This window comes from Heliangelus exortis, chromosome 22 (genome assembly GCF_036169615.1).
Source record: "Heliangelus exortis chromosome 22, bHelExo1.hap1, whole genome shotgun sequence".
NCBI classification, from domain to species: Eukaryota; Metazoa; Chordata; class Aves; order Apodiformes; family Trochilidae; genus Heliangelus; species Heliangelus exortis.
The window spans coordinates 10,656,346-10,679,924 of NC_092443.1; the positions used below are offsets into that span (position 1 = coordinate 10,656,346).

A 23,579-nucleotide genomic window follows, 5' to 3' on the forward strand; every position below is an offset into this window, starting at 1 on the left:
GGGGCAGCGAGACTACCAAATGCACCATGACCATCCTGTGAAGAGCCCCAGAGGAGCCACGCTGGGGTCACATAGGGCTGAAGCAGACCCTCGCTGTAGGGTTCATCACCCTGCAACCACCCCAGCTCGAAACACCCTTGTAGGGGAGGCTACAAGGGGCTGAGAGGTACAAGGGGCTTTTCCCTCAAGTTTTTGTGTCCTTGCTGTGGAGACCCCGGTTAGGGCCATGGAGCAATGACAGGGCTATGGGGATTTCTGTCCAGCAGGAAAAAGACTGGAAAATAAAAGTGAACTCAGCCTGGTGCTCCTCCCTGGCTTTGTGGGTAACAGGTTCAAAGGCAACCTGGAAGAACATCCTCTTCAGAAATAGGACTTCAGAAATAGCTTTTAATTTGTTCTCTCACTAATGATGATGGAAATCAATGCAGCAGAGCAAGGCAGTCACTCCTGTCACACAAAAAACCCCACCTCTACCAAGCCATAAAATGCGTAAACTTGAGGCAAACACCATCCCTGACTGGGCTGAGAAGAGCCCAGTTGACACAAGGCAAGCAGCATTCCTGGCAAAACATTGGTGCTAAAGATACCGTTGTAGAAGTTGCTATAAAATGTAGTTCCTCTGCCCAGGGATAGCTTGGGAAATGGATGTGGTTTCCTCACACACTAGTACAGACCATTCTCCCTTTAGTTCTCCTTCTCTGTCACAAACTCGTATGGGTGTAAATCAGTGTGACATCTTGCTGTGAAAGGCCAGACTGCATGTATGCGTTTATTTCTAAGTGACTGTGCAGCAGCTTGCAAAAATGGCACACATATGACATAGGTTACAGGAACAGCGTGAGGCCTGGCACCCGGGCCACTGCTTGTTAGAGGTTTATCTGATCTCAATCAATCATCAAGAGAACTGCAGAGGGAGGAAATACATGGACAGCTTCCTGGACCATATGTGATGTTCCTACTGTTGATCTGCACTGCTCTCAAAGTTGCCCAGCACTGAGCTATCAAGAGATACAGAGCCTTTGTGTGTGGTGTTGTGTAGTTTTTGTCTGTCTTTGTTGTCTTAGAGCTTCCTTGGGCCTTGATGTCCTCTTTGTCCTCATGGAGCAAGTTGCTCATATTGAGCATCATCCCCATGGTCTAGAACACCTTTAGTCATCATCGTCCTAGTGCCAGCTGGATGCTTCTTTTCTTGCATCTTGCAGGTTTCTTTATGGGCATCTTTCGCTGTATTCTGCATGACTGACTCAGCATTTCTGGTCATGATTTTTTGCAGTCTGTAACTTATTCTCTACATCCTTAGGTCTTGATGCCAGTCTTCTTGCACATCTGTCATGCCTTGTAAAAGGCAATGTCCTGTGACACTCTTGATGCCACCACGGAGCCCTCTTGCCTCACCATTGAGTCCCTGTAGGTCTTCTTGGCCAACCTCTTACAGCCTGGAGTAATTTCTCCTGAGAGTTTTCTCTTAATGTTGAATCTCTCCTGCATAGTGCATGAAACTGTCCCTCAGAGTTAAGGGTTGTATGTGCATGGGATTAAAGTTTTGGGGCTGAGTTTGTTAATGGCATGAGGTAATAGTGCACTAGGTGGAGTTCCTAAATGGAATGGAGAGATCAGGAATTGTCCAGCTGTTGCCCAGAATTTGTGTAATACTGTATTTCAGATGCAAAGGACAAATATGTTCTAGTAAGAAGAAAAGAGGGAGCAGAGTACCATCAGAAGGTAAGTCAGTGAGTGGTGTTGGAGGGATTGGGCTTTTGGTAGCTACCTGACTGCACTGTGTGTTTAACTTGTTTTGAAGGTGGAAGCAGCAAGCAAAGTGGGATATCTGTACTGAAGGTGACTGGTGTGAGATGGGTGAATGACTAGTGGGCCCAAAGAGCAGTTATTTTTCAGGTGTGTGTTGTTGAAGTTATGTCCTGGTTTGGGCCAGGATAAAGCTAATTTTCTGTCTTGTAATTTTACTTTCAGCTAAGTCTCTTGTTAATTTTAGCAAGTACTGCTACTTACAGCAAGTGTCTGCTTCTAGGACTGATAATGCTCGATGTTTATAGTTACAGCTACAGAACATTATGCAGAACCAAGGCCACTGCTCAGTTCTTGGGCTCCAGAAAGAGAAAAGGAGTAAAGAGATCACACTTGCAACCCTCCTTTAGGGAGGACCGGACAAGATAAATGGCCAAAATTGACCAGAGTATTTCATCCCATACGCGTCATACTCGGTATAAATTTGAGGGATCACAAGGGTCAGACCCATTCCCCTTCTTCTGCCTTCTTTGTGTAGCCTTTTGGCTTTGCCCTTCTTCACCTGTTCCTGTTTGCTTCAGCATCCTCTGAGGATTCTGCCTATTTGTCTGCCTGTGGTCCTGATCCATGCCAGCCCATATCTATGTGTTCCTGCCTCCAGCTCCCGACTGCTGCTGACCCCAGGAGTCCAGCCTGGACATTCCCAGGGCTGCCCTGCAGCCTTGGTGGTGATGTGAGTGTTGTTGGGGGAAAGTGAGGAGGAACATGGTATCATTTTTCCTGCATATTTGTATATATATTTTTTTTTCCTTTTTATCATTACTGTTTCATTAAAGCTGTGTAGTTTAGTTTCCAACCCATAAGTCTCTTTCCCTTATTCTCTCTCCTTTCTTTATCAGGAAGGGGAGGGGCATTAATAGAGAGCATCTGTCATGCAATTTAATTGGTGGCCCAGCATTAAACTGCGACAAGTTAGAAGCATCAGTTGATGTTGATAGGTTCTATTGTAGCCACCACATGACGATAAGAAAATTGCAGAGGCTGGATAGGCAAATGGCCAAGGGAAAGGAGTATGAGATCAGAATTGTTGCATCTTGGTACGTCTCTTGTTTTTTGCAAATATTGCAAGCAGGCTCATTGGGACAAAACTGCTCACTGCGACAATGCTGCCCACTGTAGCGAGTAGTCCAAGGTGAGGTGGTTGTCTGGGTCAGTGTCATAGAGTGGAGAATAATGTCCACTCATCACTCAGTGATGTGTTTAGTTTTTGGGTTTGCAAGCACTTTGTAGGCCACCTTTGGGACTGGGTGAGCTGGGGTTAGTAGTGAAGAGGACTGTGGAACTGGTGATTTTGTACAAATATAACAGTAATTTTGTCTCTTGGTGTATCTTGTGTGCTACAAGCAATGACAGCTGCAGTGTCTGGCATTGAATGGATACAGAACAGGTGAGGAGAAACCCATGGTTGTAATCATAGAATTACCTCGATGTAATCATAGAATTACCTTGATGGGGGATGTCTTTGGGTATGGTGGGTACATCAAAGGGATGGTAAAGGAGGTTGTTGCAGAAGAGGTCTGTCAACCCATGCTTCCTGATGCATTCTGCTGGCACTCCATTTTGTGGAAGATGAAGACGAGCCTGGTAGTTGCAGGAATATACCATTTACCTGATATACCTTTTCTCAAGGAAGGATTCTGATCCTTGGCCTGTTTCAAGGTAAGCCGGGAGCAACTGCCCTACAGTGTGAATATTGATATGAGCTGGGGAGAGATGGTCCAAAATGGAAATGCCTCTCATTCAAAGATGTTGTATTTTGGCAGCTCCCCATCAGAGCGGATCCCCAGAAATGATGTCCATGAAAGTCACAAGCAACAAGATTCTTTCTCCCTTCAAAAAAAGGAGAAAGTCATTCTCAGGATGGAAGCACAGCATGTCTTTCTCAAGTTGATGGTGTTTCTGGTTTTGGGGTTCCCAATTGCAGCAGTTGCAGTTGAGATGATGAAAATGCATCCCTCTGCACGTTTTGGTACAGCCATAAGTATTAGCAAATCAACCAATCCTTTTTGGTAACCTTATATACTGCAGCACTGGGGATTTGCTTGACTCCTGCAGTTTTACTCCCTTCTCTCCACCATCCAAAAATTAATGCCAGAGGGGAAACAGTTATCTCACTGATTTTTATACCATAAATATAACTAAAAAACAAATTTACAGTTCTATAACCTACAAACTGCATTGTTTAGACTAACTGCCCAATAACTACTTACAGCTCATGCAGTCAGCTGAACTCTGTTGTTTTGGTCCTCCTGTAACCAGAAGTAGTCAGTCAGTCAGCCCTGTCTTCTCTTTTGGTTCTCCAGTAACAGGTGGGGCTTAATGGATAAGAGGTAATAGGTAGATTATGACTGGACACAAGAGGTAACTTTTTCACCATGTGGACAGTCAAACATTTGCATGACCTCCCAGGGGAAGTGGTAGATCTCCCTCATTGCAGAAAGTGTTAAGATACAGAAACCACAGTATTTACCTAGAAGGCAAATCTGGCTGGGCCAGATGCTCTTTAAGGGTTCCTTCCAACAAGATTGATTAAATCATTCTATGAAGTAAGAGATAAACTTGAGAGGTTTTGGCAAAGACCAGGGGACTCTCCGCTCTCCCAGATGGTGTTTTTCTATGATCAGGGGCCATTGGCGGCTACTGGGGATGAAGGAGATTGTAAAGTTTTTAACTTTCACCATTGCAGACTTCCTCAAAAAAAAAAAAAGGATGACTTCCGGTCACACTTTTGAAGTTTTTTGCTAAAAATAGAGCAGACTTCCTGTAACAAAATGGTCGACTTCTGGAGACGTCTTTGTAGTTTTTCACTTAAAAAAAGCAAACTTCCGGTAAATGGCTTTCCATTGGCTTATGTTCAGTGCGTGGCAGCGTGCATTGTGCTATTCAACTCTTGACATTTACCGGACTGTTCTGTTTTTGGAGACAGCATATCTGACACTGTAAAAATCTAAACTCTGTTATGTCAGGAAACAAGGGAAAGGTATGAGATTGCATGAGTGAACAGCAGGATGATTTTAAATTAAAAGAGGCTTAACAAAAGGGTTTGGATTTACGACGCTTGCAAATAAGGAGAAGAGGAGCCAAAACTATCTGTAAAATGGTAAAACGCATGTTTTGGAGCCATATTGAGCAAAAGTGAGGAAGTGGCTGCTGAGACGTGGTATATTCGAGGTTTTTGGTAAAATGCAAAGCCGTAGCCCGATTGTTGGTGGTGCTGTCATTAGTGTTCCATGTGAGGAGTAGGGCCAGCAAAAGTTTTTAGTGGTCACTCTTTGCATTTGTTTGCCAATCCCGTTCGTTCGGAGTTTTGGGAGCCCCATTGAGCAACAGTGAAGACTGGCTGCCGAGGGCGGGTAGATTCAGGGTTTGTGGTAAAATGCAAACCCGTAGCCTGATTGTTGGTGGTGCTTTGGGTAGGGTTCCATGTGAGGGTTAGTGCCAGCCAAAGTTTTCAGTGGTTGCTCTTTGCCTCTGTTTACCAGTCCTGTTCGTTCTGAGTTATAGGTGCCTGTTACAATCCAAGCTGTTATTATACATTTTGATTGTGAGGAAGAACCAGCCACTACTCATAGATGTTGCATGAATTTACAAAAATAACAGGCTTTATGATTTAAGCAAATTACAAAGATTTATTTTTGAGAAAGGAGACGATAACGCCACCTTTAAAAGAAAATAAACATGTTTAGAAGAGTAGAGAATTTGCATAAATTAGTCACTTTGGGAAGACAGTTGTTAAGAAAAGGAAAGAACAAGAGAGCAATTAAGTTTCATCACCGTCTGCCGCCCTGGCCTCTGGCTGGAGTGGGAGGGCATAGGACCCTCTGTTCCTGCTAGATTGGTGTTCTCCGCTTTTTCTTTCCTCCGCGGTTGCTGTCCCATAGCTGAAGCCGAAGTGGCGAGACAGTAGGGGGGGAAGAGAGAGCTGCATCTTATTTTCTCTTGGAGTTTTTATACAGCAAAAAGGATTCTGTCTTTTCATAAATCACGGGCACAGTGACTTGATAAAGATGACATAGACTTTGCCATCCTAAGAATTTCTCTTTTATTTATTATTATCTTTCAGTCCTTGTTACCTTGCTAACTTTATTATCTTTGTCTGAACCATGTACCAGGAGGCGACCTGATAGCATTCTTATCTTAGGTGCCTGTCTTAGGGCCAGCAAAAGTTTTCAGTGGTCACTCTTTACCCAGCTTTGCCAGTCCAGTTCATTTGAAGTTTTGGGAGACCTATTGAGAAACTTCGGGAGAACAGCCGCAAAGGGCTGGTATATTCGAGGTTTGTGGTAAAACGCAAACCCGTAGCCCAATTGTTGGTGGTGCTGTGGGTAGGGTTCCATGTGAGGATTAGGGCCAGCCAAAGTTTTCAGTGGTCACTCTTTGCATTTGTTTGCCACTCCGGATCGTTTGGACTTCTGGGAGCCCTGTTGAGCAAAAGTGGAGACAGGCCACTGAGGGCTGGTATATTTGAGGTATTTGGTAAAACGCAAAGCCGTAGCCCGATTGGTGATGGTTCTGTGGCTACTGTTCCACGTGAGGGTTAGTGCCAGCCAAAGTTTTCAGTGGTCACTCTTTGCATTTCTTTGCCAGTCCTGATTGTTCTGACTTCTGGGAGCCCAAGTGAGCAACAGTAGAGAGTGGCCACCAAGGGCTGGTATATTCAAGGTTTGTAGTCGGTTTGTAGTCCCAATCAATCCAAACGATCGGGACTGCCAAACACATGCAAAGAGTGACCACTGAAAACTTTGGCTGGCCCTAATCCTCACATGGAACCCTACCCACAGCACCACCAACAATTGGGCTACGGGTTTGCGTTTTACCACAAACTTCGAATATACCAACCCTCAGCAGTGATTACTCACCACTGTTGCTCAACAGGGCTCCCAAAAGTCCAAACGATCTGGACTGGCAAGCTGTTACGATCCGAGTTATTATTTATATTTTGTTTGCGAGGAAAATTCAGCCACTACTCATAGACGACGCGTGAATTTACGAAAATAACCAGGCTTTATGATTTTAACAAGTTAAAAGGATTTATTTAGGATTTATACAATTAGTTACTTTGGAGAGAAGAGTCATTAAGAAGAGAAAAGAAGGAGAGAGTAATCAAGATGTTATCACCGTCTGCCGGCCCTGGCCTCTGGCTGTAGTCGGGTGCGTAGGGTCTGTCGCTCCTGCCGCTTCTCTGTCCCGGAGCTGAAGCCGAAGTGCCGAGAGGGGGGGGGGGAAGAAGAGCCGCGCCCTTCTCCTTTTTCTCTTGGAGTTTTATACAGCAGAAGGAGTTCTGTCTTTTCATAAATCACTGGCACACAGACTTGCTAGAAATAACACGGATTCTGCCATCTCAAGAACTTCTCTTTTATTTATTATTATCTTTCAGTCCTTGGTACCCTGTTCAATTTATTACCTTTGTCTGGACCATGTACCAGGAGGCGACTGGATAAGCAGTCTTATCTTTAGGAGATTGTCAAGCATGATATAAAACAGAAGCTAGTTAAGTTTGGGGAAAAATCTGTTAATTGAGGATGTTTGGTATATTTTAAAAAGAGCAGAAAAAATACTGATTCGAGAGACATATTTTGTATTTTCAAAGTGTTTACATCATTTCACCCCGTGGCTCTTGAGTCAGTATTATTTTTTCTTTATATGTATATATATATACGTATATCCCATTTGGTGTGGTTATCTTGTGTCATGTGGCTCTTTTTGGAATCTGTGCTTTTTAGCAGGCTGATTCCATCTCCGAGGTTTCCGTTAAGGAGCAACCGGGAATCACACCCTGCCTGACAACAGTTCTTCCCACTGCACGTCTTACCTGGCTCAAAAGCCAGTATATTTTTAACGTGTATTTGTGGGGGGTGGTTGTCTGTTGTACCACACATTTGCCACATCATATATACCTCACCATATCACGTTACCTCACCCCGTGGGTTTTGAGGCCATGGGAGTGTGTTGCTGAGATGAATACATACATATACATACACAAAAGAAAAAAAAAATTGCATTTTGTGTTGTGCCAGCATTGGGAAGTTTTGCAGCCAATCATGTAGACATGTCACCGACACAAAAAGCTTAACAGGTAGCAATGAACATATATGAAAACATGCAAAGGAGCAATTCCACATGAATAAAGTATGTGCTTGTACATGGCAATTTTGTCCATTTACAATATATATAGAAATCAAAGGAGAATACTGAGTGTTACAGAGTCTTAAGAATTAAATTAAAAGGAGAAAAAATATGGATTACATATCAAAACTTGGTAATAACAATAGCAATATTGAAAAAACTATAAGAATTATAATGACAATAATAATAGAAGAAGATACAATGGAAAAATTACTAAGACATAACATAGGTCTATTACATACACATTAAGGAAGGTAAAATGTTTTAAGCACTTTTCCTCAAGTCGGGGTCATGACCTTTGGGCACTTGGTATCTGTGTCTGAGTCAGCCTTGTCAGGAGATAAAGTTTGGTGAACACCTCTCACCCGAACTGCATTCAGCCAAGAGGAACAGATGCTAATTACACATGGCAAGAAGAAAAGAATTAAGCCAAATACAATCAGTACATAAATCCAGTCTCCTATATTATTTATGAAGGAGAAGAAAGATGTCCCTCTGGGATGTTCCCAGATTTGGACTGGAGTTTTTGCTATGGTAGTTAATTCTTTGGCAAGGTTTTTCACCCCTTTACCATTATCATCTATTTTGAGACAGCAATTGGTGAGATTCAATTTTGCACACACTCCACTTTCAGAAGTCAAGAGATAATCCAAGGCCAGCCTATGTTGGTATACAGTGTCTTGTAACTGTGTAACTTCATCCGCTAACAAGGACAGAGCTTGGCTGGTATCATTAGCTACCAATTCTACAACGGCTTGGAGCCTAATAATTCTGTTTAGGTTATAAATTGGATCCCGTGCTCCATTAATAATTTCATAAGGATTCCATGTTGCAGGGTCATAATACTTAATTATTCTTTCAGGTATCCATTCGGTTCCTCTCCACTTTTGTGAACCAGATTTAGCCACATCAAAATTCATGAAGGACCTCTTTGCTCTGGCCAGTTTTAGGTGTGGTGTGATTTCATTAGGCAATACTTTAAAATAAGGCCTGATTACTCCCACATAGCATGTTCCTGCCCATTTCTGTGGAAGCTTACTATAGGCTTTATGTCCACAAACGAAATGGTGACCTTTGATTGCAAATAAGTTTCCTCGAAGGAAACGAGTATCATAATATTATGTCTCATTCCGGCGAGTGGGGGGGGGCTACTGCATGGAAAAGAATTGAATCAGCTCTTTTACACAGCCATACTCCCTCCTTGGTTTTACATTGGTGTCGTGAATTCTGAGGTCTGTTAGAATTATCCACAGAGGACCAATATTGCTTAAAAATAGCTGGACGTCCCGAGCGGTCCTGCCAAGCCAAACCATAATACATTTTTTTAGGTCGTGGACTGTTACTTGTGCCACAAACCTCAGTCTTATGTTTAGCCAAAGGGCGTTTCGAGCAGTCTATGGTGCTGCAATTTCTATCAGTACAATGCCATCCCAAAGCCAGGGTGTATTTGCATTTTGAGGAACCTAGAATTTTTCCAGTACCTGTTTTAATATCCCGATCAGTCAGCTGTCGTCTGAGGCAAAATTCCCCCTCTGGGACGTGATGAAGGTCCCAGGCAGGTGAGTCTTTTTCCCAGACAACAGGATTCTTACTCATACGTGCTTTAGAATAGGGATGCAACATCCATTTAGGGTGGACAGGGTGTGCCATCCACGGCCATTGTGTGAATCCCTGATGTGAACCACAGACCCAACAATTTTGTAAAGCCAGGACTGTACTTATATTCTGTCCCAAATTGAGGAAAGAATTTTTATCCCAGGGTTCGTGAATCAATGTATTCCTTGGCATACCAGTCAAATCAGGTTTTGCATACCCAACCAAACATGTTACAAGCAGCAGCAACTTCGGAACAACTAGAAACAAAATCATGGTCTTACACATCACTGCGTGCCAGCCAAAAAGGTGGCTAATCTTCCGGCAGCACGTAGTTATTCTTCGGTACCCAGTGTCAGAGTAGCCAATTCTGAGACTGAGCCGGGGGTTTCCAGTTCCGAGAAATGCTGAAGCTGGTAAGCACGTCTTCCTTTCACAATACACAAACCTAATCGCACAAAGGACCAAAGAGATACATTGGTTAACAGAGTACAAAGTAACCATTTACTGCACACAGACTATCCAATTTGTGCTTATTTTGTGTTGTTTATCATTCATGTCAGTTGCCACCCACGTGTTTGAATTCAGAGGATTTTGCAATATGAGTTTAATTCTACCTATGTTAGGTAAACTCACAAAAAACGGCTTGGCCTGGCTGCAAGGTTCCTCTGAAGTTCCTGGGAGGCTGCTTCTCAGTGTTGTTATCTTGATTAGGCGATTAGGGAAAGAATGCTGTGAGTCTGGGACAACCATTAACGCCCCATCGATTGCTTATTGTAGTAATAGCCTAATTAAGCCTCTCATCCCTTTTGCTTTCCTGTGGCCTAAGGAGCTTTTTTATTAACCCATTCATGCGTTCTACAATTCCATTCGCCTGTGGGTAATATGGAATATGAAATGTCCAGTTAATATTTTCACTCTTTGCCCATTGCTGGACCAAGTGGGAAGTGAAGTGAGTCCCATTATCAGATTGTATACTGTTAGGTTTAGGCAAAATTTCAAAGACCTTTTTCAGGAAAGAAACAGTATTTTCCCCATTTGCTTTTGCATAAGCTTCAGCACAAGTTAACCCAGATATAACTTCTACCATTACAATAACATACTGTTTGTTTCCTGACTTTCGGAAGGGTCCTATATAGTCTACTTGCCAAGTAGACCATGATGTTTTACTGTCTCTAAGGTGTAAGTTATCAGCTGTCAGAGGGTGTTCCCCCAACCGAATTTTACACAAATCACAAGCAGAAATTATTGTTTTACATTGCTCACGCGACACAGACCATCCACGTGATTGTGCTTCTTTATATAAATCAAAGATACCAGAATGACCCCTTTTGCAATGAAGCCATTCCAACAATTTTCCCCATTCTTGGACTTCACCTTGGTTAAGGGCATCTCTGATTTCAATTACACTAATTCTTGCCAATTCATCAACTTGGTTATTATATTTGCTTGCTTCAGCTTTCAAATCGGATTGGTGAGAAGGTACCCAGCCTACATGAAAATTGGGATTTTGTTTAGCGATTTGCAGAATTTTCTTCCATTTCTCTGTATGCCATACCGGTATACTATTAATTTCACAGTTATTAATTTCCCAAAAAGTTACCCATTCAACACAGCCTTTAAATACAGCAAAAGAATCTGTATAGATATATACAGCTTCTGTAGTGGCTTTTTCTTTTACAAATACATTCAAACCAGCATCCAGTTCGCCTACTTGTGCACTGCCTTCATCTTGATTAATTATTTGTTCTGCCGTGGAGGGTTTAATTGCAGCAGATTTAAAAAAACATGTTTTCCCCCGTCTTCTGGAAGAAGCATCGGTGAACCAGGCATTATGCATACTGCTTTCAAATTCTGGGGCTTCCTTAATGGGGCTAGGAGTTTTCATTAGTAAATCCTTTTCATTTGTGGAGTCAAGGGGTTCCTGAATTTTTAACTGCTTTTCTGGCCCTTCTACAATTTGAAACAGCTCAGCAAAATATTCAATTTGACTGTACCATTTCCTGATCGTTCCTTTCTGAGAAATCCCATCAGGGGGCGGTTTACCAGATAATACCTGGGTAAGCACTTTAAAGGGTCCTTGCAGTATAACCTTTTGGTTTTTAATTATTTTACTTATCTCCTTAAGGGCAGTACTCACTGTGAGAAGGCCTTTTTCCAAAAGAGTATATCTCTTTTCTGAATCTTTTAATGACTGTGAATAAAAAGAGATGGGCCTGGTGGTTCCGGATGGACCTTTTTGCCAGAAACGATAAGATAATGCACTGTTGGAAAAACCTCATTCAATTATTATCGGATCATCAGGGTGGAGAGGTCCCAGGGTCTGAAAGGCTTGTGCCTCTAGGAGTAGAAGTTTTAAAGCTTCCTCATGGTTGTGATTCCACTCCCATAGGCGATGCTTTTTCAGCAGGTCGTATAGAGGCCTGGCAATGATTGACAAGTCTGGTATGTGCTTTCACCAATATTGCGAAGTCCCCATAATTTCCTGCAATTCCTTTTTATTTGTGGGTGCTTTTATTTCCCCTAAGTGAGAAAGTGTATCAGTAGGAATGGTCCATGTTCCAGCTTTCCAGTTGATCCCTAGAAATTTGGTTTCTTGGGATGGAGGTTGTCTTTTTTCCTCAGGTATTTCAATTTGTAAGCTTGTTAAGTGCCCAATTATGGCATCATAAACTGTTCTCACAGCTTGCTCAGTTTTACCACCTTTCAGTACATCATCAATGTATTGGTAAATCTTCACATCTGGGTTATTTTTTATTTCTGTGATATTTTCCAGCTCCTGTGCAAGAGCATGGTGAGCCAGCGTGGGAGAATATTTATAGCCCTGAGGCAACCTGGTGAAGGTATACTGTAAGCCATCCCAAGTAAAAGCAAAGTATTTTTGATCTTCAGGGTCAATTGGAATCTGGAAAAACATATCTTTCACATCCAGAGATGCAAGCATTGGGTGAGCTGCTTCCTGGATTTCTAGCACCAGATCTGCTATATTTGGGGCAGCTGCAGTTAATTTTTCAGTATTAGCATTCAATTTTCTATAATCTACAGTCATTCTCCATTTGCCATTTGGTTTTCTTATGGGCCAAATCAGGGAATTGTAAGGTGAACGGCAAGGCACAATTATACCTCTCTGTTTCAGGTCAGAAATTACTTCTCTGATACCTTCTTTTGCTGCTAAGGGAATAGGATACTGTTTAACATTTGTAATTTTGCTTTGGGGGAGGCGAGGAGCAGTTTTTAGCAGTCTAACATTAAGTGTGGGAGTACCAAAATTCCAATATTCCAATTGTGGGAGTACCAAATTCCATTTTCATCTCTCCAGGACCTGCCAATCAATACATCCATTCCTAACAAATTGTAAGGAATGTTATCCACAATCATCTGGGTTCGAATTAACTCCTCGCCTCCCGGTAGCTTCAAGGAAACTTTAGCAGTCTTTTGTAACACAGGCTTTCCCAAAGCACCACTCACAAATATTGGTTTCAGAGAAGAATTAATGCCACATTTTTTGGCCACATCAGATTTTAGTGTGGAAATTTGAGCTCCTGTGTCAATCACAAATGTTACAGGATAACATTTTGGTCCTACTGCACAAGTAAGTTCTAAATCACCTTTTTTATTTAAGGTTAATCTTAGCACATTCTGCCAGTCTTTTGGAGAGCTGGATTTTTTGGAATTTGATTGAGCATTATTTTCAGACCAATCATTTTGATTTGTAGGGATGGTTTCCCAAGGTTTATTTAGGGGGTCAGTAGAATTAACTGAACTGGGATCAGGACCTGTCTCCTCTCTCTGCCGTCTTTTTGCTTTCTTTTTAGCAGCAGAGAGAGGGCTTTTTAGTTTCCCGAATCCTGGGAAGTTCCAGGCCTTTCCTCTGAATTTGACCTGGTGGGCCACTCTTCTACCAAGGCTTTTAGATGGCCATAGGTAAAATTGTGACTTAAGAGTGAAGGAGGAATGCCTTTTCGCTTAGCTTCTTCTTTGAGCTTTGCAAAAGGTCCCAATTCACCCGGTGGTGAACTATTTCCGTCTTGGGGGGGCCTATTTTGACGGGGGTTAGTATTATTGTTAGTAATGTTATTGTAATTATTATTATTTCTATTGTTATTATTTCTCCGTCGGCCTCCTCTATTTACAACTGTCCAGTCACCCCGTGATTCCTCCTGCTGGTAAGGGGGAATTTGGGGGCATCTGGCAGTGGCAGCAGCATAAGTCATTTTTTGGTTATTATTATAATTTGCAGAAGTTTGGAAAACTTTTACAGAAGTAGTGTTAGCTTCCGGGGCCATATATTTACGTCCAAATTCTGTCAATTCTGTGAGCAGATCAGACCAGGTATAGTTTGTGCTTCGTGATGTTTCAATTCTAGTCTTAATCTGTAGGGCTTTACTCTGCAATTGTGCAGGTAAGCCTTGGATTAAGATATCCATTCTTTCAGGTTTTATTTTCAGCATAAGAGGGTCCTCTTGTTTCATCACCAAAGCATGTTCATATATCATTTGAATTATGCAGGCTTTGTGAATATTATCCCATAACTCGGAGAGGCCTCCAGGCAGCACATGGGGTTCTCCCCTGGCTATGGGGTCAGTGAAACCCACGTTATAAGCTGCTCTTTGCATCAGGGACCAGGGGGCTCGGTTATTACCGGTAATTAACATTATTCCTGGACCCCAAATGCCAGAAGCTTCTTTTTCAGATAGCAAGATATTATCTCCACCTGAAGCTGAAACTCTCACTACATAATCTATATCAGTTTCCAAGGGCAATCTCCTAAATTGTCTTTTTAATTGGGTCAGCTCCAGAGGAGAGTATGGAAACTCTTTGTGCGTAACTTGTTCAAATTGTGTTCCCATGTCACGTGTATGTTCTTTCCCCCTTCTGGGTGCAAAACGCACCGTTTTTTTACGGGGTCTTTCAGGAGAGACATACTCCCCATCGTCTGTTTTATATTCAGAGGCCGATGGAGCGCCATCTAGCATCGGTTTAGGGTTAGTACAGATTTCAGAATTTGATTTCCCTGGCAGCTCCTCAGATTTTACGCCACTTTCAATATTTTCTAATTTTTTGCGTAATTCTTCGTTCTCCTGCCAAATTATAGTAGCCAAGGTGAGAAAGGCACGCGCATAGAAATAATCTACACCCATTTTTTTCAACTTTTTCTTAATGTCTTTCTCCAGAGCGGATTTGTTTTCCAAACTTGTTATCGTTTTAGCAATGGAAGTAAAATTTCTACTCTTATAATCTTTATAAAGCGCATCATAGAGAATTTTCTTCGGGGTATAGTTACGGGTTTTGAGGAACTCCTTGAATAGGCGAATCAAAGCGATTTCACAAATCTCATTTTCGTCAAAGGAGGTCAAACCACTAGGGCTAGCAGAACACATCATGGACTCCATTTAAATTGTTTTAAATTTTCTTAAAGGTTAGTTCTGCAATTCAGGCGTCAGTCTAGGAGCAGGCTCTGATATTTTCCTCAATTTGATCCTGTCCGTGACGCCAATTAAATGTTACAATCCGAGTTATTATTTATATTTTGTTTGCGAGGAAAATTCAGCCACTACTCATAGACGACGCGTGAATTTACGAAAATAACCAGGCTTTATGATTTTAACAAGTTAAAAGGATTTATTTAGGATTTATACAATTAGTTACTTTGGAGAGAAGAGTCATTAAGAAGAGAAAAGAAGGAGAGAGTAATCAAGATGTTATCACCGTCTGCCGGCCCTGGCCTCTGGCTGTAGTCGGGTGCGTAGGGTCTGTCACTCCTGCCACTTCTCTGTCCCGGAGCTGAAGCCGAAGTGCCGAGAGGGGGGGGGGGGAAGAAGAGCCGCGCCCTTCTCCTTTTTCTCTTGGAGTTTTATACAGCAGAAGGATTTCTGTCTTTTCATAAATCACTGGCACACAGACTTGCTAGAAATAACACGGATTCTGCCATCTCAAGAACTTCTCTTTTATTTATTATTATCTTTCAGTCCTTGGTACCCTGTTCAATTTATTACCTTTGTCTGGACCATGTACCAGGAGGCGACTGGATAAGCAGTCTTATCTTTAGGAGCTTGTCAAGCATGATATAAAACAGAAGCTAGTTAAGTTTGGGGAAAAATCTGTTAATTGAGGATGTTTGGTGTTGCGGCGAGCCCTTCTCTCGGGGACACGGCTCTTCTCCGGAGCTCTCTCACCATCTCTCTTCCCAGGCATCTCTTCATCTTTAGACTTCTCCCCCCTCTGCTTCTGGGAGCATGCCTTTTATTTTGCCCTTCAGCCCCGCCCATTTCCGGCTGGGGCAGGCCCTAATTATTGGGCACAGCTGGGCCTAAGCTCCCAGTTCATTATCGGCGACACCTGCTGACTTGTGGTTCTCACTACAGTTTGGTATATTTTAAAAAGAGCAGAAAAAATACTGATTCGAGAGACATATTTTGTATTTTCAAAGTATTTACATCACAAGCAAATGCAAAGAGTGACCACTGAAAATTTTGGCTGACCCTAACTCTCACATGGAACCCTACCCACAGCACCACCATTTTACCGCATTTTACCACAAACCTCGAATATACCAGCCCTCGGCGGCCTGTCTCCAATGTTGCTCAATGGAGTCCCAAAAGTCTGAACGATCGGGTTCCCTTTATGACGGAAGATGGTACAAGCAGTTCGCATTGTCTCTGTGCTGCCGGCACCCTTTCGCTTCTAAATGCTCCTAAGGCATGTTGTGCAAAGTGGCAAATCTCAACTGTAGAGCTGGCTGAAACAGCTGCTATATCTGTAAGCAGTGACAGGCAGCATTTCTAGTGCTCTAACATTTTCCAGGTTCACTTCACAGCTTCACTCTGGATACCTTCCAACAGCATGTTTCTTGAAAGAACCGCTGCAAGAGATATTAAAAAGCTGTGACCCCCTCAGGTTTTAAAGCAGAGGCGAATAGTGTTTCGCGATTCCCTCTACGTGGGGAGGTGGTAAACGAGAGGACCTGGGTAGGTTTGAGGAGCAGGTCTGTGCAAAAGTCATGAAGTTCATCAAGGCCAAGTGCAAGGTCCTGTTCCTGGGAGGAGGAAATCCCCACTGTCAGTAAAGACTGGGAGATGAATGACTGAGAGCAGCCCTGCAGAGTACAACTTGGGGATCCTACTGGGTCAAAACTTTTATGACAGAGTAACCCACCTAGCTGATCAAGGGAAGCATGTGGATGTAACATTTATGGTCTTCAGGAAGGCTTTTGGTACTGTCTCTCATAGCATCCTCCTGGATAAAATGTCCATCATATAGTTGGACAACCGTGCTATGTGATGGGTGAGCAACTGGTTCACAGGTGGAGCACAAGAGGTGACAGTGAATGGGATCACATCAGGCTGGTGACCGGTCACTAGTGGGGTCCTGCAGGGCTCCATCCTTGGCCCAGTCCTCTTCAACATCTTCATCAGTGACTTGGGTGCAGGACTGGAAGGAATCTGAAGCGAGTTTGTGGATGAGAGACCTCACCAGGTTAGAGAGATAGGCAATCAGCAGGCAAAGGAAGGACAAGCGCTGAACCACAAGTTCAGCAAGAGCTGAATCACCAACCACAAGGGCAAGTGCTGAATTCTGCACCAGGGATGGGGCAACCCATCAGCAAGTACAGACGAGTGGCTAGAGAGCAGAAAGGGACCTGGGGGTCCTGGTTGATGGCAAACTGGAGATGTGCCAGCAGTCTCTCCTGGCTCCCAGGAGGGCCAACCGTGTCCTGGGGTGCATCAAGCACAGTGTCACCAGCCAGTCCAGGGAGGTGACTGTCCTGCTCTAGTCTGCACTGGTACAGCCTCACTGTGAGTACTGTGTGCAGCTTGGGCACCCCAGTATAGAGAAGGCATCAAGGTGTTGGAGAGTGTCCAAAGGAGAGTAACAAGGAAGGTGAAGGGTCTGGAAGAGATGACTTCTGAGAAGCAGCTGAGGTCACTTGGATTGTTCATTTGGGAGAAAAGAAGGATGAGGCAGTCTGGATCCTCACGAGGGGGAGAGATGGGGCTGGTTTTGATTTCTTCACTCCTTTGAACAATGACTTTGGGAAATGATAGGATGCTGAGTTTAGGTTAGATATCAGGGAAAGGTTTTTCCCCAAAGGGCAGCTGAGTGATGGAACAACTTCATTGCTTCCAAGCAATGACAACTCCCCCAGAGAAGTGGTCACAGCACCAAGACAGACTGAATCCAAGAAGTGTTTAATGATGCTCTCAAGCTAATGGTGTGGGATGAAGGGTCTGGAAGAGATGACTTATGACTAGCAGCTGAGGTCACTTGGACTGTTCATTTTGGAGAAAAGAAAGCTGTGGGGATCCTCGTGAGGGTTTTTTTTCACCCAGAAGAGAGTTAAACAATGGAACAACTTCAGTACTTCCAAGCAATGACAACTACCCCAGAGAAGTGGTCACAGCACCAAGCCTGCCTGAGTTCTAGAACCTTTTGAATGATGTTCTCAGGCTCATGGTGTGATCCCAATGGTACCCTTCACAGGACAGGAGTTGGACTTGAGCATCTTATGGATCCCTTCCATCTCAGCATATTCTATGATTCTGTGATAACTCATTTGGTGTCAGCAAGAAATGGAGCCAGGTCCATCCTGGGTGTGCATGATGGGAGGGAGAAAACCAATGGGCATCAGCTAAAGAAAAAGAGGAAAATGTCAAAAACTTGCTCCTCACTAGGACACTCAAGCACATCTACCAGACAGCTTGTGTCATCTCCATCCCTGCAGTTTTTCAAGACCAACATTAATAAAGGTATGATCAACCTTCCCTTACTGCAAAGCAATCCCTGGTTAGACCTGATTTCAGCAGTTTTTTTTCCCTTTTCCCTTTCAAATTATTACCCAAATAGGAATGTGCCCTTTCTCATTATGCATGTCTCTATTTTATTTTTGTTACCTAGAGCGTGTGTGCCAGTGAATAAGTGTGCTCTCTCTCCGTATTTAAAAAGAATAAAAATCCTTTCAGGGAATGTTTACCTGAGGCCTTTCCTTTGAGACCCTCTCTGTAGCTGCAGGGCAGTGCCTGTGTGCAGAGGTGGAGGGGAAAGAGTCCTGGCACAAGGGCACTGCCCGGGAGCACCAGTGCTAAATCTTTTCCAAGCTGTCCACTTTCCAGCTCCACAGTCTCCTTCTGCACCCTTGGGTAAGGCCTGAGTGCTCTGGCAGCTTGGTCACAACCCTGCGGTGTGACAGTCCTGTGCCTGCAGGCAGGGACAGGGCACGGGCACTGCTGGGACAGAGCTGGCCTCCAGAACAGCCCTTCCGTCATCACAGGGGTGATGCAAGAGGTGGCGACCTTAGGGGTTCGGCGTGGAAGTCAAAGATGAGTCCTCACAGAGGTATAGTCGATGCTTCCAGAAAAAAGGACTTTTATTACGTACGAAAACCGCTTATATACTGTTACAGTGGTCACACCCCCCTCCACCGCACACCAAAACTACCTGCTACAGGTCACCAGGTGCCGTTCACACGCAGCAAAAGCAAATCCTATTGGTGCAGGGGTAGAAGACACTTGTTTTTCACTTTGTGCCTTCTCCTTATCTAATGTCCAGGACAGGGTGTCCTTGTAACTCTGAACAGTCAAAACATGGGGTTGTGCACACAGCAGCGCCGCACGCCCCCGCCTTTCAGACCATCCCCCTACACAGGGGATCTCCTCAGCTCAGCTCTTCTTCCACACTTGCTCTCAAGAGTTGCCTGAGGAGTCGACTCTGCAGAGATTGTTGCTGTGCTGCTTTCTCTGTGGGCTCCCTCTGATGCCATCATGGTACGGGGGGGGGGGGTCTGGGGACTTAGGGCTGGTTCCTTTGTCACTTCTTTGGTGTCCAGAGCCCTCAGGGATGGTGAATGTTGTGCAATAAAGACAGCCCATGTCACTGGAATCAGGAAGGGCCCCTCTGAGCACCCTCCATGGGCACCCAAGAGCTTGTGTGGGAGGTGGTCAGTGGCAGTGAGCACCATCAGCTGGGTCTGCCTCCCAGCCTGATCAGCACAGCCCATGAACAGAATCAGGTGGATAAGGAAAAGTGTGTCCAGCAAATCTAGGGAGGTTTTCCTACCCCTCTACTCTGCCCTGGTGAGACCACACTTGAAATACTGGATCCAGTTGTCCAAGAGAGACTGGGATCAACTGGAGAGAGTCCCAGGGAGAGCAAGGATTATTAAGGGACTTGAACATCTTTCATGTGAAGAATAACTGAGAGAGTTGGTGCTGTTTAGCTTTGAGAAAAGAAGGCTGAGGAGGGAATCTCATGAGTGTCTATAAATATGTGAGGGGTGGGTGTCAAAAGGAAGGGGACAATCTCTTTTCAGTGGAATAATGGCTTTAAGCTACAACATAGGAAGTTCCACCTCAACATGAGGAGAAATTTCTTGACTGTGAGGTTGTGGGAGCACTGGAACAGGCTGCCCAGAGAGACGGTGGAGTCTCCTTTTCTGGAGACTTTCGACACATCCCTGGGTGTGTTCCTGTGTGGCCTGCCCTAGGTGATCCTGCTTTGGCAGAGGGGTTGGACTGGATGATCTCTAGAGGTCCCTTCCAACTCCTAACACTCTATGATTCTATGACCTCAGTCTGTGGGACAGTGATGGGGTCCAGACTGCTCCAGGCAGGTGAAGGACAAAGAGGGGATTGTTGAAGCAAAGTGGGCAGGGGACAGAAAGGCATGGGGTGCACCTGGCCTTTAGCAAGCCCTTTGCCGTGCTCTACCATTGTTCTGTTGTAGCCAGACTGGTGACGTCTGAAGAGGTGGGTGATGTGGTGGGTGGGAAGTTCACGGGATGATGACGGTCACAGTGCTATCAGTGATCCAAAGTCCTTCTGGCAAGCAGTGACGGTGCCTCAGTGTCCAGCACTTGTTCCAACACTGTTTCCTGTCTTTATCTATGGCCACGATCACTTCCCTACTCTCGCTGGCCATGTTATTCCTGATACAAGCCTGCATGTTGGTGACCTTCTTGGACACCTGGGCACACAGCTGGCTGATAGCAGTCTGTCCACCAGCTCTGACTGAGGCTGATGCTGTGGATGGGATTAAGAAGGGAGTTCCATGGGGACAGGGGCAGGGTTGGCTTCGGTTGAGTGGGAGGTGTCCCTATCCATGCATGCAGGAAGTTGGAACAAGATGATCTTTAACCCTTCCAACCCAACCCATTCCATGATTCCGTGATTCTGTGACAAAGTCCCGGCGAGTTCCAGGCCTGGGCATCTACACAGCCACCACCAGGGGTTTGTGATGCAGGGTCTGCTGACTGGACACCATTGTCATGGGGGACTCTGTGGTGACAGGGAGAATTAATAAGGGGTGTGCAGAGCTGGGGTGCCCATATCTGGGAGAGCACCTCCCTCAGGAGTCAGCAGCTGCCCTGAGTGACCATGGAATGTCTATGGCAGAAAGTGCCCAAGACAGCCAGAGATGCCCCTGAACAGGTCCTGCTGCTGCCAGGAGGGGTCTGCAGGGCAGAGCTGAGCACTCAGGGGGTGGGAATGGGGCTGTGAGCACTGACAGGGAGGAGAGCTGGGGACAGAGAAAGATCTGCAGGCAGCAGAGATGGGCAGGGATGGAGAGGGATCTGCTACCTGGAAGATGAAGGCAGCGGGGATTCCTGCACCTCCCTGCTGCCCTCCCTAGAGATAAACCCTGCTGTCTGTCACACAGCACAGTCCCCCAGCCCTTCAGATCATGGGCACTGAATTCTGAGGATCCTTCCAGTCCGTCCCTCCCACCCCCCCCCCCACCCCCCCCCGCCAGAGAGGAGAAGTGCTGGAATCTCTGCCTCTGTCTCCCTGTCCCGACTCTTTCGGCAACAGAACTTTGACAGGTTCCCCTCTTGCCCCTACGGCTGCTGCCCTTGTTCTTCCCCTTATTTTTGCTGGGCTGGGGTGGGGGAGGATCTAGGATTCCTCATTTCAGGTTCTTTGCCTCTTCCTGCAACTGAGAGCAGGACTGATGGACAGAGCTGCTCTCCTCACTCTGCACTAAGGGACAGTCCCTTTGCCTCTCAGCACCCTCAAGGTTTCACTTGCAGAGCAGCAGAAACACCAGGGGCTTCTGCATTTAAATTTTCTTCATGTGTGTAGGAGAAACTGCATCAGACCAATCCACCCTGAATCCTTTTAGCTCTGCTCTGCAGGCTGGCTGTATATTGAGGGTGACAATGCTGAAAAGCTATTTAATGCCAAGAATGGATTTAATCTGAGATCCCCCCTGTGTGTATGGCAGCACTGACCCCTCCCACTCCTTTATGAACATGGAACAAGGATAAGCCAGGGGGTTGCCAAAGTTTCTCATGAAACCAGAAAAGCAGTTTGTGTGTATCTAGGAGAAATTTAGTAATGTAAAGAAAATGACCTAACTACTCCCTTTATTTTCTTCCACTCATAGGTCGATATCCCTTGTGGCGTCCGATGTCCAACAGCAGCTCCATCAGCTAGTTCCTCTTCCTGGCATTTGCAGACAGGCGGGAGCTGCAGCTCTTGCACTTCTGGCTCTTCCTGGGCATCTACCTGGCTGCCCTCCTGGGCAACGGCCTCATCATCACCACCATCGCCTGTGACCACCACCTCCACACCCCCATGTACTTCTTCCTCCTCAACCTGGGATCCATCTCCACCACTCTGCCCAAAGCCATGGCCAATTCCCTTGGGGACAACATGGACATCTCCTACAAGAGATGTGCTGCACAGCTCTTCTTCTTTGTCTTCTTCATTGCAGCAGAGTTTTATGTCCTGACCATCATGTCCTACGACCGCTCCGTGGCCATCTGCAAACCCCTGCACTACGGGACCCTCCTGGGCAGCAGAGCTTGTGTCCACATGGCAGAAGCTGCCTGGGGCACTGGCTTTCTCACTGCTCTGCTGCACACAGCCAATACATTTTCCCTGCCCCTCTGCCAGGTCAATGCCCTGGACCAGTTCTTCTATGAAATCCCCCAGATCCTCAAGCTCTCCTGCTCACACTCCTACCTCAGGGAACTTGGTCTTCTTGTGGTCAGTGTCTGTTTAGCTTTTGGCTGTTTTGTTTTCATTGTGGTGTCCTATGTGAAGATCTTCAGGGCTGTGCTGAGGATTCCCTCTGAGCAGGGAAAGCACTAAGCCTTTTCCACGTGCCTCCCTCACCTGGCCGTCGTCTCCCTGTTCATCAGCACTGCCATCCTTGCCTACCTGAAGCCCCCGCCCATCTCCTCCCCATCCCTGGACCTGGTGGAGGCAGTTCTGTACTCAGCAGTGAACCCCCTCATCTACAGCATGAGGAACCAGGGGCTCAAGGGTTCTCTGAGGAAATGGTTAGGGTTTTTCAGCAGATATAGGCTGCCTCGTGTCCTCTTCAAATGACTCTGTCTGTGTTTCAGAACAGTCTGTACTTTCTATCTTTATTTTTTTTCCCTTTTTCTTCAACTGTGATTTTAATTTTGTTAAAGTAATGTTATTATTCATCCTTCCTCATTTACTTTTGTGACCAACAAAACTTGTTTAAATAGAGATCCTCCATTGGATTTAAGGAAAAAAATCAACATGCAACAAATATCTTGTCTGCTGTCCCTTTTCCATGTTTCAGGAATGAATGGGAAGTGAAAGCCTTTCCCTGGTTTCAGCAGCCCTGGGAAGGCTGCTCTGTGCCTGGAGTAGTCACAGCTCTTGAGGAGCACAAGGGCCAGGGCTGTTGTGCTTGGCTGGGGGGAGGGGATGGCCCCGAGGGGCTGCAGATTTCTGACGATCTTCTGGAGAGGAGAGCAGCTTGGGCCAGGATAAAGGTGATTTTCTGTCTTGTACTTTTGCTTTTAGCTAAGTCTCTTGTAAGTAGTTGCACTTGCTGAAATTAACAGCAAGTTTCTTAGTGTGTGTTTCTAGGACTGGTAACACTTGATGTTTATAGTTACTGCTAGAGACTGGTATGCAGAGCCAAGGACACTGCTCAGCTCTGAGGAAAACATAAAGAGGTCCCACCTGCAGCCCTCCTTGGGGAGGAACGGACAAGATAGATGCCAGAATTGACCAAACAGGGTATTCCATCCCATATACGTCATCCTCAGTTTAAATTTGAGGGATCACGAGGGCCAA

At 45.1% G+C, this 23,579-nt stretch overlaps 1 long non-coding RNA gene across 2 annotated transcripts; it reads left to right on the forward strand.

Annotated features, from left to right (window-relative positions):
- Positions 1–384: 384 nt before the first annotated feature.
- Positions 385–23,436, forward strand: LOC139806563 (uncharacterized). 2 transcript variants are annotated; one of them, XR_011730286.1, is made up of 3 exons: positions 385–2,222; positions 2,328–3,860; positions 23,251–23,436. It is a non-coding gene; the product is annotated as an uncharacterized lncRNA (long non-coding RNA). The 2 variants fall into 2 exon arrangements; XR_011730285.1 differs by having other exon boundaries at positions 385–1,722; positions 1,802–3,860.
- Positions 23,437–23,579: the final 143 nt, after the last annotated feature.